The sequence below is a fragment of the Vulpes lagopus genome, chromosome 10, assembly GCF_018345385.1.
Source record: "Vulpes lagopus strain Blue_001 chromosome 10, ASM1834538v1, whole genome shotgun sequence".
NCBI classification, from domain to species: Eukaryota; Metazoa; Chordata; class Mammalia; order Carnivora; family Canidae; genus Vulpes; species Vulpes lagopus.
This window is the reverse complement of record NC_054833.1, coordinates 37,220,750-37,233,845: the sequence shown is the minus strand read 5'-3', so window position 1 is coordinate 37,233,845 and position 13,096 is coordinate 37,220,750. Positions and strand designations below refer to the sequence as shown.

The 13,096-nt window shown below is 45.3% G+C and overlaps 1 protein-coding gene across 3 annotated transcripts in view; it reads left to right on the top strand.

Moving 5' to 3' along the window:
• Nucleotides 1-3,092: 3,092 nt before the first annotated feature.
• The window catches only part of GRAMD1B (GRAM domain containing 1B), a 181,688-nt gene continuing 171,684 nt past the window's right edge, over nucleotides 3,093-13,096 (top strand). For 2 of the 3 annotated variants that reach the window (XM_041772301.1, XM_041772300.1), the window contains exon 1: nucleotides 3,093-3,430. The gene's annotated coding sequence lies outside the window, so the exon portion shown is untranslated. The remainder of the gene's footprint in view (nucleotides 3,431-13,096) is intronic. The other variant, XM_041772302.1, reaches the window with a different exon arrangement.

The following is a 13,096-nucleotide window of genomic DNA, read 5'->3' as shown; positions in this document are numbered from 1 at the left end:
TACAATTGAAAAATATGCTGTAAATGTCAGGGATATGCAAATATGTCTGCCAGCTTGGGAATTCATATGTCCAAGATTTGTATCTGCACATACTGAATTTATATTTATTTCAAACCAATCATGGGGTGGATATTAAGAAGGTGTGTGATATTTTGTACAAGGCACATGCAGTAACTGTGTATTCTAGGTGTATGAATGAGCTGTCAAGTCAGATATCAACTTAGGACAATTATGCTGACCTTTTTTTTTAAGATTTTATTTATTTATTCATGAGAGACACACAGAGAGAGATAGAGACCCAGGCAGAGGGAGAAGCAGGCTCCCTGCAGGGAGCCCGATGCGGAACTGGATCCCAGGACCCTGAGATCACGACCTGAGCCAAAGGCAGATGCTCAACCACTGAGCCACCCAGTGCCCTTATTATGCTGACTTTTAAGACTGAGACCCTTCCATACCACAGAGGAGACCAAGCTAACCATGGGAGAGCATCAACTCTAACACCACTTGTCTAGTTTGAACTACAGCCCAGCTGCTGATAGCTGTATATCTTTTTAAAGAAACGTATTTATGCATTTTTTAAGTAATCTCTACACCCAATGTAGGGCTTGAACTCATGACCCCAAGATCAAGAGTCAGGCACTTCACCAATCGAGCCAGCCAGGCGCCCCTAGCTGTGTGTCCTTGAATGACCTCTCTGAGCCTCATTTTTTTCCTCATTTGGAAATGTGGATAACAGCTAATTCATTGGGTCGATGTGAGGACTAATTGGGATGGAGCCTGATTCTTAGTAAGTGTGCAATAAATGTTAACTAGTCTTACTATGATTGTGCTCAGCTATTGATCTAATTTAAATCAAATGGTCTTTCTACCTTCAGTATAGAACCTGGGTATGTAAGTTTGTTCTTTAAAACATCTCCCCTCAGAAAACAAGTAACTTGTTTCTGGACCTGAGCCAACCACTTACCCATATGAGGTACTTAGTGCCAGCAAAATGGAAAACGAAATATTTTGACAATGTGTGATGGTCCTGAGATAGGACATAAGAGGGTGCTGTTAGTAAAACAGTAACAGGAAGGATGAAGTAGTTTAGCTTTTAGAAGTGTGTGTGGTAGCTTCTGTAAATCTAAAACTGTTCTTGAAATAAGGTTCATTTTTTTTTTCAAAAGTCATGGTAATGTGTTTCTGGGCTCAGCTCTTCCCGTTAATGGATCGACTTCATCTTTTGTAGTTCAGCAAACAAGCTAACAAAGGCAGTCACAGGGTAGGCACTTCTTGAGCTTGGTGTCTTATTTATGAAATGTGGGGCTTGGCTTCCTCTGAGGCATGTGTCTGCTTTGAAACTCAAATAAACAGACATTTGGGGGAAGAATAAATGATGGCTTCGTGTCAGCCTTATAATCAGGATTGGCAGACATCCTCTGGGCAGGAAACAATGGAAGGGGATGGTAATGTTCTTGAGTGTTGGGGAGCACCCGAACTCAAGTCAGCCTGGGTTTCAAAAGAGTGTAGGATGAACTCTCTCCTCTCAGGGATGGTTAAACGGAGGCCATCACCAATAAGAGAAAGAGGATTGATTAAGCTCAACCCGGGGTGTTAAGAGTGGGTAGGTAAGCAGCTGTTTCCAAATGCATTCTTGTTCTGTTCTTTCATTGCTCCCCAAAGATCCATAGTCCAAACCCTCTTACCTAAGAAACCTGAGCTTTTAATTAATCAGGAATGACTGTCCTGGGCAAAGAGCAATATAGTTCCAGGTGACTTCTCCTGAGACCTCCTCTATGATGTAGTGGGTGTGACGTGATAATCTCAGGGAAATTATGACCGTATTCAGAGCTGTCTCTAGGGATCCTGCCAGGCCGAGACCAATGATGTTCTTCAGCCTTTGCCTCTCCAGAAGGGTTTTGCAGTGGAGTAGCAATCTCCAGAGAGCTAGGAGCTGGGAAACAAATTGCCTTAGCTTCCTTCAAACCTGTGTTGCCTTCCTGGCTTACCCCCCCCCACCCCATCATTTATTCATTCACACATGTTTATGGAGCATATATCCTGTATGAGGCAGCAAGCTCTGTAACAGGCTGACAAAGATGAGTGGGGCATATATCTTGCCCAGATGGCAGTTACAGTCTAAGGGGAGGTAGGAAATGCACATCAATAATTATGATACAAGACGATAATGATGTGTTGAAAAGCAGAGTGGGTAAACTGCTCCAAGGTTGTTTTTGTTTCTAAAGATTTATTTATCTTAGAGAGAAAGCATGAGAGAGAGAGAGAGTGGGAGGCAGGGTAGAGGGAGAGGGAGAAAGAGAATTCCCCCCCCCCCTTGCAGGGCTCCAGCCCACGACTCCAAGGTCACGACCCTGAGATCATGACCTTGAGATCACAACCCTGATATAATGACATGAGCTGAAACCAAGAGTTGGTCACTTAATGGACAGCACCACCCAGGCACCCTGCAAGGTTTTTTTTTTTTAAGTACTTGTAAGGATTGATTTAACTGAATATGGAGGACATTCTCAAAGGAGAAAATAAGCCACAAGGGGCAATGGGGAAACCAAGAATATGCGCAGACTTGCTACAGAACCTTGGAATCTGCTTGAACTTTAGACCTGAAAATGCCCTCTAAGGTCATCTGGTCTCTACCTCAATGTGAGAATGTCCCAGCAGGTTCAGTCTCTGCTTGAATAGCTCCATTGATGGGGAACTCGCCATTTATTTTTGAAGTAACAGTGTCTGGTCACTGAAGGAAGTAGGGGAATCTTTAAGAATGGTATGTGTGTGTGTGTGAGAGATAGAGAGACAGAGACAGAGACAGAGAGAGAGACAGAGAGAGAGACAGAGAGAGAGAGAGATGGTGGTGGGAGGGAGACAGAGGCAGGGCAGTCACCTAGTTTTGGTATCTTAGTATCCTAGGCTCTGCCTGAAGGACAGTGGGACCAAGGAGTGCTGACTGGCTGTTCTTTGAGTGAAGCTGGGGAGATTTTATTATGCTGAAGATGGAGCTTAATGTCCTGGTTCCAAGGTCCAAGGAGGCAAGGGTGAACTTGCACAGAAGGAGACCACGTGAGCAAGCCTTCAAGAACGGAGACTTTGGCCAGCAAGATTTAAGCCAGTGCCTTACTATATCCCGAAAACAAGTCAGATTTACCTTTGGAAGCTAAATTAGAACCTGAAGACCACAGAGAAGGGGCTTCCAAGGGTGTTTTAGTAAGTGACCATTTCAGCAGGGGGTGACAAGGCTCGTTCAAAGCAAACCAGGTTAGTGGAGCCTCGGGCTGCCCCCCCCCCTCGTGAGAGGCCCACTGTCCCCTCCGCCTCCACGTGCTTGGGGGAGGTAGGACCTTCCTGCAGACAACCCTCAATTACAGGAGTTGCTGGGCTCCAGCACTTGGAGATCTCTGCTAACTTACCTCAGATGGACAGGTAGACTTCTTAACAGGTAAGAGGTATTAGAAACATTTGGGGACAAATTAGGAATGAGGGCTATACTGATGTTACTGGTTGCAAATATGAAGCTGCGTATGTGGCCTGAGCATGCCATTAAAAATAGTTCTTGCCTGTCTGACTCAGGCTAAAAAGCATCCGACTCTTGATTTTGGGGTTGTGAGTTCAAGCCCCACGCTGGATGTAGAGATTACTAAATAAATAAATAAACTTTAAAAAACTATGTATTTCTAGAAAGTAAGCTCTGTTTAATATTTGGGATAGCATTTCTTTGAAAAATATTTAGAATTCAACAGGAACCCCCAAGGGAACGGCTGTTGACTTGGCAGCATATTTTAGCTAGGACACAAATAGAAACTGAATTAAACAGGGAAACGAAGTGATTGGTTTGCAGAACGGCAATCCCAAATATTAATCTGTTGACCAAATTGCAAATCAGGTCAAAGGCTTCATTTAAAAAATGATACAACCAGCTTGAATGGTGACTGGAAAGATATATTGTTATAAGAAGTTGAAATAGAGGAGTTCCTGGGTGGCTCAATTCAATAAGCATCTGCCTTCAGCTCAGGTCATGATCTCAGGGTCTTGGGATCCAGCCCTGCATCGGGCTCCCTGCTCAGTGGGGAGTCTGCTTCTCCCTCTCTTGCCTGCTGATCCCTTTGCTTGTGTGTGTGTGCGTGTGCTGTCATATAAATAAATAAGTAAATAAGTAAGTAAATAAATCCGTCTTTTAAAAAAACTCTTTTTAAAAAGTCGAAATGGAGTAATATGATAGAGTGGAGAAAACACTGGTTTTGCATTCAGAATCCCTGAGTTTGAATCCCATCTTGACACTTAAAATTCTTAATCTCTCTGGGCCTCAGTTTCCTCTATTGCTAACATGGAAAAAAGGGCACTTAACTCATTGGATGTTTCGAAGGCCTCTGGAGAAAAGACAGTGCTTGGCTCAAGAAATCCTAGGTGAATTGGAAAATCTTTAGGACACTGGAACATTCCTAATCTACACTTGGTTGATTTTGTATTTGGTGCAAGTCCTCATTATTATATATTGGCTTTGAACCCCAAGGGTACGAGCCTATAAATTGATTATTTAGAGATATACTTTTATTAAGTGGTGGTGTTGCAAAGTTGTGTGTAAATCAGGTAATATGTAAAATGCATTTGGGAAACTCCCCACATAAAGGAACTCCCTTTGTGTAAGCCAAGAGGCCTTTCCAAAAGCTTTCCAAAAGAACTGCTCTATTACATTTTTTGTGCAGATCTCCACGTCTACATGTTGGGATTAGTTCTATCAAGGTATTTCATTAACTCCTTGCTGTGTGTGGGCTTATGAGGAAATGAGACGCACGTGGGACGGGTGGAGACAAAAGCAGAATGAGCATTTGGACTCCTTAGTGCAATTTGTTTTTTAATTCTTCTTAGAAGTAAAAATGCTACCTCTAAAATCTATACCAGAAGTGATCAAGGTAAAATATGGCTAAAAGATGTTTGATTTACAAAAAGCATTTTCAATTTCAGCCTTGTGACCTGGTCCAAGATTTCTCTTGTCAGAGCCTCAGTTTCTCAGCTGTGAACCTGGGTGGGATGGGGCGGAGGAAGGACAGATCAAATATCTAATGAAATTGGACTAAATTTCTAATGTTTCTTGCATGCCTACAATTTGATGACCTCAGGAAGCTTTAGGGCTCATACATTTTCCAGCTGTCAGATGGAGTTAATATATGTCTTCCAAAAGTACCAGATTACTTCAGGGGAGTGATTGAGGATATGGGAAATTGGGCTCATTCTTTTCCTGGATATAGGGAGAAACAAGGCCATTCAACATTCAGGGACATGTTTTATGTTTATTTGGACACTATCAAGTTACTTAGCAGGTGGCTTCCTCCTAGAATGTGCCTTACTCATTTATTAATTGAATAAAAATGTTTGTACATGTAAAGAAACAATCTATTTGAATGGGTTCCTTTTGTAAAAACAAATGATTTGGGATGCCTGGGGGGCTCAGCTGTTGAGCATGTGCCTTCGGCTCAGGGCATGATCCTGGGGTCCCGGGATGGAGTCCCACATCGGGCTCCCCACAGGGAGCCTGCTTTTCCCTCTGCTTGTGTCTCTGCCTCTGTCTTTGTGTCTCTCATGAATAAATAAAATCTTTTTTAAAAAATAAAACAAATTATTTATATTATATGAATGATCATTCTGACGTGTACATTTTAAAAATCTGTGTTTTCATACACTAGGATTGCTTAAAGCAAAGTAGACCTTTCTAGTTCATAGACTCTAGAGCTACAAGAGTGTAGAGCTCACCCAGCGTAACCAATCCCCAGATCTCAATTTCAGGGCATGTAAAATACCGTGCAGTCACTAAATTGAGGCGGATTATGAGGGCAGTGGTCCAGAGTGTCAGCAACTTAGAAGAAGGGTTGGGGGGCAGAATGCAAGCCCAGGGGACGCCTGCCACTGGGGACAGCTTGAGGGCAGAGTACAGCCAGGGAAACAAACCGGCTATTCCTGAAAAGTGGGAACACCTGACAGCGTGACTTTCATTAAGGCAAGAGCTCACAGTAAATGCAGAATTTTACAGGAATTAATTATTTACAGTTACTCCCTCCAGATACATTCCTTGCAGAAAGATCAACAACTCAGGGTGCAGTGGGGATGGTTGTGCAAAGCCAGATTATAGGGGCTGCCACTGAAAATCCTCCACTGAGCCCCCACCTTCTTCAACTCCTTTTTGGAGTCCTAAGAAAATGATTCTAAATTTTCTTGGGTGAAATGGTATGTAAAGGCTAGTATCCAACTGATGCTTGGCAAACAGGCCGTTGTTTCCCATCAGAACTAAGCAAGTTTTACAATTTCAGCATTTGTGTCTCAAGGAAGTTACCACAGTTCCGTTCAACCCTGGGAGCAATTTGGAGCACAGTGTGCAAACGCCTCTACTCTCTGAGTCTTGGTTTGCTTGTCTGTAAAAGGGGTTATCTTCTGACTTAGGGAAAGTGAAATGGCCGGAATTCTTGTGAGAAATAAAAGCCTACAGGGGTTGCTTTAGCACTTTAAAGGAATCCTTTCCTACCTTTGGAGCCTTTCTCACTGAGTTAAGCTTCTAGCTCTTTGAGTCTCTGGGTCTTTGTTTGCAAAGCCATTTATTATCTGTGAAGCTTTGCCTTTTTGATACGGAATTTCAGTAAAAGTCTGTAACCTGCCTGTGCCTGTTTCCTATTATCTCGAACAGAAGAAACAGTGGCGATAAAATGATGGGTGATGGGTTCGTTCTTGGAAATCTCCGTTCCATCATTCCAGAATTTTGTGATCACCACGATGTAAACTCCCTCAGGGCACAGACTTGCTTTTGTGAGTCCCTATTTTCCAGCATCCAGAACACAGTGTACCCAATAAACATGTTTGGATGGGTGAGTGAAGGAAGATTTATAGTAGATACATTCTCTTGTTCTCAGCCCTCACCCAACTGAACATTATGATCCAAACTGTTCTTTTGTAATTTCAAGAATATACCATGTTCTCCGGGTGCCTGGGTTTGTTTGAGTGTCCCGCTATAGATTTCAGCTCAGGTGGTGATCTCTGGGTCCTGGGATTGAGCCCTGCATCCGGCTCTGTGCTCAGCACAGAGTCTGCTTCTCTCTCTCTCTCTCTTTCTGAAGTAAATTAATAAAAAATAAAATCTTTAAAATATATATACCACGCTCCCTTTCATACCTCAGTGTCTTTGCATGTGTGGCCTCTCTGTCTAGAAGCATGTGCTTCCTCTACCTGGAAAGGTCCTCTGCTGACCTTCAACCTTGGGTAGGTACTGTCTCCCCCACGAAGATCTCTCTGGATCAAAATCTCTCTCTCCTCTGGGTTCACACTGCATTTGACACAGCTACTGAAGTGGCTTTTCTTACCAAACTGTAGTTCTTGGATTGGTTTTCTGCTCTCCTCTCTCGCCCAAGGTTTGAAGCAATGGAGGCCAGTGTCATCTCTGATAGGTGTTCAGAAATCATGTTTCAGAATAAATGGTTTCATAGAAACTTTTCAGGAGGCCTTCACAGTACCCAGTATTGTGGAATGCTTAGAGTCTGGGCATATTAATGCTTTTTGATTGATTTGCTAGATTACCAGGTACTCCACCATGCTTCAGTTTTCTTAGCAGATACAGGCTGAACTCTGTCTTCAATGGCATAATCGTAGTCACGTTTTGTTCCTCTGAAACGTAGCATCTACCAACAATACAACACAAATACACACAAATTAAAAGGAAAAATACTCGATATCCCTATGCCCTAAATGTCCCCCACTCCACCTCTCCCTCTCCCTCTCACTCTCCCTCTCTCTCTTTCTCTCTCTCTCTCACACACACACACACACACACACACACTGCTTTTCACAGTCCAGATGAAGGTCCTAGAAGAATGTTTAACACAGTAGATGCTCAATGACTATTTAAAAATGAATAGATATTGGGACACCTGGGTGATTCAGTCAGTTAGGAAGATGTCTGGCTCTTGATTTTGGCTCAGGTTGTGATCTCAGGGTTGTGGGACTGAGTCCTGTGTCGGGCTCTGTGCTTAGCACGGAGTTTGCTTGAGATTCCCTCTCCCCCTCCCTCTGCCCCTCTCCCCTCTTGCACTCTCTCAAAATAAAATAAAATCTTTAAAAAAAAATTAGATGGCACTCACTTGCTTCACTGCCTAATTTCTGGAAGAAGTGGTGTAACTTTGCAAGCCTCCATTCATACTTCCTCTACTCACTCTTGAACTTCTGCCCATAGCATTTCTTCTCTGGCTGCTCCACTGCAGTTTTTCTCTTGGAGGTCACCAGTGACCTAATTATAAAATCTAATGGAATTATCTCAGTCTTTCCCCTGCCTGACTTCATTATAGCCTTTGGCATCATTTATCTTTCTGAAATGTGTGGCGTAGCTGAAAAAAACCATGAGTTTTCCAGTAGAGAGACCCTAGCTGAAAGGTGTGCCCATCCTCTACTTGCTAGCTGGGTGAACTTGGGCAAGTCGCCTTTTAAAATCTCTCATCATCCTAAAATGGAGTTTTGAAATCTCTTTCTCGGGGTGGCTGAGCGGGTTACATGGGATTTTGTGTGCGAACACTTAGCCCCAGCGCCTGGCTTTCAACAATAAATGTTGGCACCTTTCCTCCCCTTTACTTCCGAATCATCCCTCATTCTTGGTTTTCCTCCAATCTATGTCTACGAATAGATCTTCACAGGGCTTTTCTTTTCCTTGTCTACCTCTTCTTATTCCACATTTTTCTCTTGCCCTATTTCAGATTTTCCCCCATCTTTTACCTGAACTCTTTGCTGTGTGTATAGCCAATATTCCAAAAATATGAAACACTGAATACGAGCCTCCAGATTGGACTCTGTGTCCCATATTTTGTTCCTCCACTACATATTTCACAGTCCCTAGAACTGATGGTCTTCAAACACAGGTTGATAATATCATTCCCCCTGCAACAAACAAACAAAAAATTTGAATAGCATCTTTATTTTTTTAAAGATTTTTATTTATTCATGAGAGACACACAGAGAGGGAAGCAGAGACACAGGCAGGGAGAAGCAGGCTCCATGCAGGGAGCCCGATGCGGGACTCGATCCTGGGGCCCCAGGGTCATGCCCTGGAGGATCACGCCCTGAGCTGAAGGCAGGCTCTAAACCGCTGAGCCACCCAAGGATCCCAGCATCTCTTTGTTTAAAGAATAAAATCTAAACTTTGAACACTTACCAATCTGATTCTCATTTGGCCTCATCTCCTCTGTGTCCCTCCATAGACCCTTAACTTACTGCTCCCTATTTTCAAAAAATGCTTCATGAGTCTTGACCCCTCAGTCCCTTTATTACAACTGTTTCTTTATGGGCAGCCTGGGTGGCTCAGCGGCTTAGCGCTACCTTCAGCCCAGGGTGTGATCCCAGGGTCCTGGGATCGAGTCCCGCATCGGGTTCCCCACAGAGAGCCTGCTCCTCCCTCTGCCTGTGTTTCTGCCTCTCTCTCTGTGTCTCTCATGAGTAAATAAATACAATCTTTAAAAAAACAACAATTGTTTCTTTATTCCAGAATGCCCTATTCTTCTTTTCTACTGGAATTCGTACTTTATCTTAGGTACAGATGCGTCCACAGAGCCAGCCTCCAGCACCTCTTTCCCTCTAGTTAAAATGTAGCGATCTTCCCACTTCTCACACCTCTTTTTCACTTATATTTTGCACTTAATTAATCCTGCCTTGCTCCACCGTGTGCTTCAGTGCACAAACCACGCCTTCTTTGTCTTGCTGCACTCTTAGCACTTGGTAAGGAACCTCACACAGTGCTCTAGCTTACCAGGTACTTGTAGAATTAAACTTGAGTTGGAAGTCAACAGGAATAGTCCTGCTTCCTCACGGGGGTATCCTCAGGGGACTTAATTCAGGATAACAGAGACTCACGTTTACAGACCACTTACTCTGTGCCAAGCACTGTTCGAAGTGTCCTATGCTGTTCGAGTGCTCACGACAACCCAGGGGGGACATGTTATTAATCACTATGATCTTACAGGTGAGGAGACTGCGATGGAGAAATTAAGCAACCTACTCCCAAACCAAACAGTTAGTGAGTGGTGGAAAGGGGTCTAAAGCTCAGATAGCATGCCTTGGGCCTGTGCACTTCGTCACGAGGTTGGAGTGCCGATGGCATTTGCCACTTCCAAGGAAAGCAGCGTAATACTCAGACCATGCCACCTGCAAGGACAGCAAGGAGACAGATAGGGTGACGTCAGGAAGTTTCTTCCGGCCTTGGTTTGCACAAAGACCGTCCTTGTAAGGCTCAGAGGACAAGAAGATGATGTCTGCTGTGCCTTGGTATCTCGGTGTCAAGAGCACAGGGCAGCCAAATGTTGCTGTGCAAAAAAGTCTTCTTTGACTCTTAAGTCTTTTGATGAGCAATTAAACCAGGGAGGCTTATCTGGTGACCGTCTTTCTCCCGAGGTGGCGTCATTGTTCACCCTGGCCCCTGCTAAAGGCTGGCGGAAGTGCTTTGCCAACCTCAGGCATTCCTGGTGGCTGAGAGGCCAAGCCAGCGCCCTGTCCTAGGGACCTGAGACTCCACACAGGCCTCGTGCCATTTCCTTTCTCTTCCTCAGAAGGAGATGCTGGGCCTGGTGGCTGGCCAGCTGTGGTTTTATTGAGATTTGTTCAGCCAGCACACTCTGGCCTCCTGTGACCACACAGATCCTGTGCGGTTTCCCCTGACGTCTTGGGCAGCTAGTACCTTCCTCAGGGAAATGAGGTAGGGATTACTGAAAGGAACAGAATGCAGATAGCAGGTCTGTGAGGCCCCAGCTTCTTTCCAGCTCTTCCTCTTGCTCCTGTCTCCCCACTCCTGGCTCCTTGTCCCGTCACCACCCTAGTGACAAGTCCCCGATTTTCTGTCCCATCATGCAAGACATTACAGTCGTTTATGGGTTTCAGGGAGGTGTTTAGGATCCAGTAATCAAGATGCATAAATGAACTGCCCTTTTTTTTTTTTTTTAAAGAGAGAATCTGGGGCCTCACAGATCCTTGGTGGGGGGGTGGGGGACTGGGCCTTTAAGACATCATCTCTTTCCTGCCACTGCCTTTAACTAAGCTCCAGTTACCTTTAAAGATGTTCAGAGAAAGCCATTCTACCCATCGTTGGTCATACATTCCAGTCCCTAACTGGATTTACTCTCAATAGATGTTTATCATCCAACCTGAATCTCCCACACTGAGCTCTACACTCACTTCCTCTTGCTGGCAGCACAAGGAGAGCTAGAAGGTAGGACCTCCCATCCTTCACTTTGCTTTTGAAGAAGGATAATAACCCCGTGCCACAGCATCATTCACATTTCTGTCCGATTTCCAGCTTCTCTGGTAGTCAAGGTCCACTCGGTGCATGCCTGCTGCCTGCTGCCTGCTTCTTTCCCTTCCTTGTGCACAGGCCAGCCCTTGGGTTTGGAAGTTCCCTCGTCCCAAGCTTGCCCGTGGGGACCCTCTGGCTTGTGGCAGCAGCATTGAGGGGGACACTCCTGGCTCTGCTCTTGGGAGTTGCCAGCCCCTGGCACCCCTTGGGCAGTTGGGATGGTGGGTCCCTGGGGTCTGGCCCTTTGCACATCAGTGGGATAGGCACTCAGGAGAAATCTGGCTTCACAGCTAGTATTTTTCACTTAGGTTCCCTCCTGAAGTTTTGGCTGAAAACCAGACTATAGTTAATGGGTCTCCAGAAGTAATGGACAGGTGTTGGGTGTCTTGTGTCTGCAGGAAAAGGGAGCCTGAACAGCTGAGCATAAACAACAGTTGCTTGGTAATATGAGCTCCTTTCATTTAAAGTCAGAGGCCTGGCTGCGGCTGGGGGAAGGGAGGCCAGGTTGTTCTGGCCACCACCTGTCTGGGAGGCCAGAGGTGAGGTCAGCTTCCCGGAGAGAACCACAGAGTCTTCTCGGAGCCAAATGTGGGACAGTGGCAGGGAGAGGAATGCAGGGGCTGAGATTTTGAAGTCCTGACCCCCATGCCGCCAGCTGCTTGGGGAAATGATTTTTCAGCATTCTGTGCTTCCATTTGCCCACTTGTCAGACAGTGGATGGAAATGAATAGCGGCCTAGAGCTTCGTGATACACCCAGCCGAAGTGAGGGCTGGTAAAATTCGGGTGCCACGGGGGCCCCCCGGCTTTCCAGAGCTGATACAGTTGCTGAGATTCCAGTGGCCTCCAATGGGTTCCCCAAGACCTGGGTTCAAGTTCCGGCTTTGTCTTTGAGACGATTATTATTTATCTGTGACCTTGGATAAAGTTTTGTCTCACTCCTAGGTCACTGGGAAGATAAAATAGTATGTAGGGACGTCCTTTACAGAAGCGTAAAGGTTACTATGCCACAAAACACCCGGGATACCGAAGGGAATCTAAGAGAGGAGAAACTTGGTTCTTCCCTCAACACGCTTGTTGTCTGTTTAACAGTAAGGATGGCTCGCCATCGTAGGGGCTCTCATTTCTCAAAGCAGTTCCCCCTTTATCATCTCACTGGGTCATGCCATGGTTTAAAAAAAAAAAAAGACAAACAGGTGGCAGGGGGCCGGGGGATGTGGTTTGAACGGGGGTTTTAGTGGATAAAGGCTTGAAGGAAAGAAGGCAGCAGTATGCAAGGACAGTGCTGGGGACCTGCGGTCCTCTGGGCATCTGCTTGCTGCTCAGCCAAGTGAAACCATTTCAGATTTCGTTTGGAGGAGGATTTCCCTCAGGCCAGGTGAAATGTAAATGATCATTCTCAACTACTGCTGTGCCCAAGGCTTAAATTAAATCTCCCAGGATTTTTAGATTTTAGGTCCAGAATCCTATTGTGGGTGGGAAAAGCGGCTGCAGTGGGTGGGAAGAGGGAGCCTGGTGACTTTAATTCCTTTTAGGAGGCATCCATTTAAATTCAGAGTGCTCAACTTCGGGGCGGGGGCTGGTCCCCCTGTGATTCCCCCCCCATACCCATCAAGTCGATTAGCCCTGTGTTGTGGATCATCATGTTCGTGTTTGTGTGTTTGCTTTGTGTTGTTTGGCTTCCTGTTTCAGCAGGCTCCTCAACAGGCAGGTTCCTGGCAATGGGAAGTTACTGGATCCCCTGCAAAGCGCTCGTCCTTGGAGGAAGTCCAGGGCAGTGAGCAACTGGCGCCTGGGCTTAA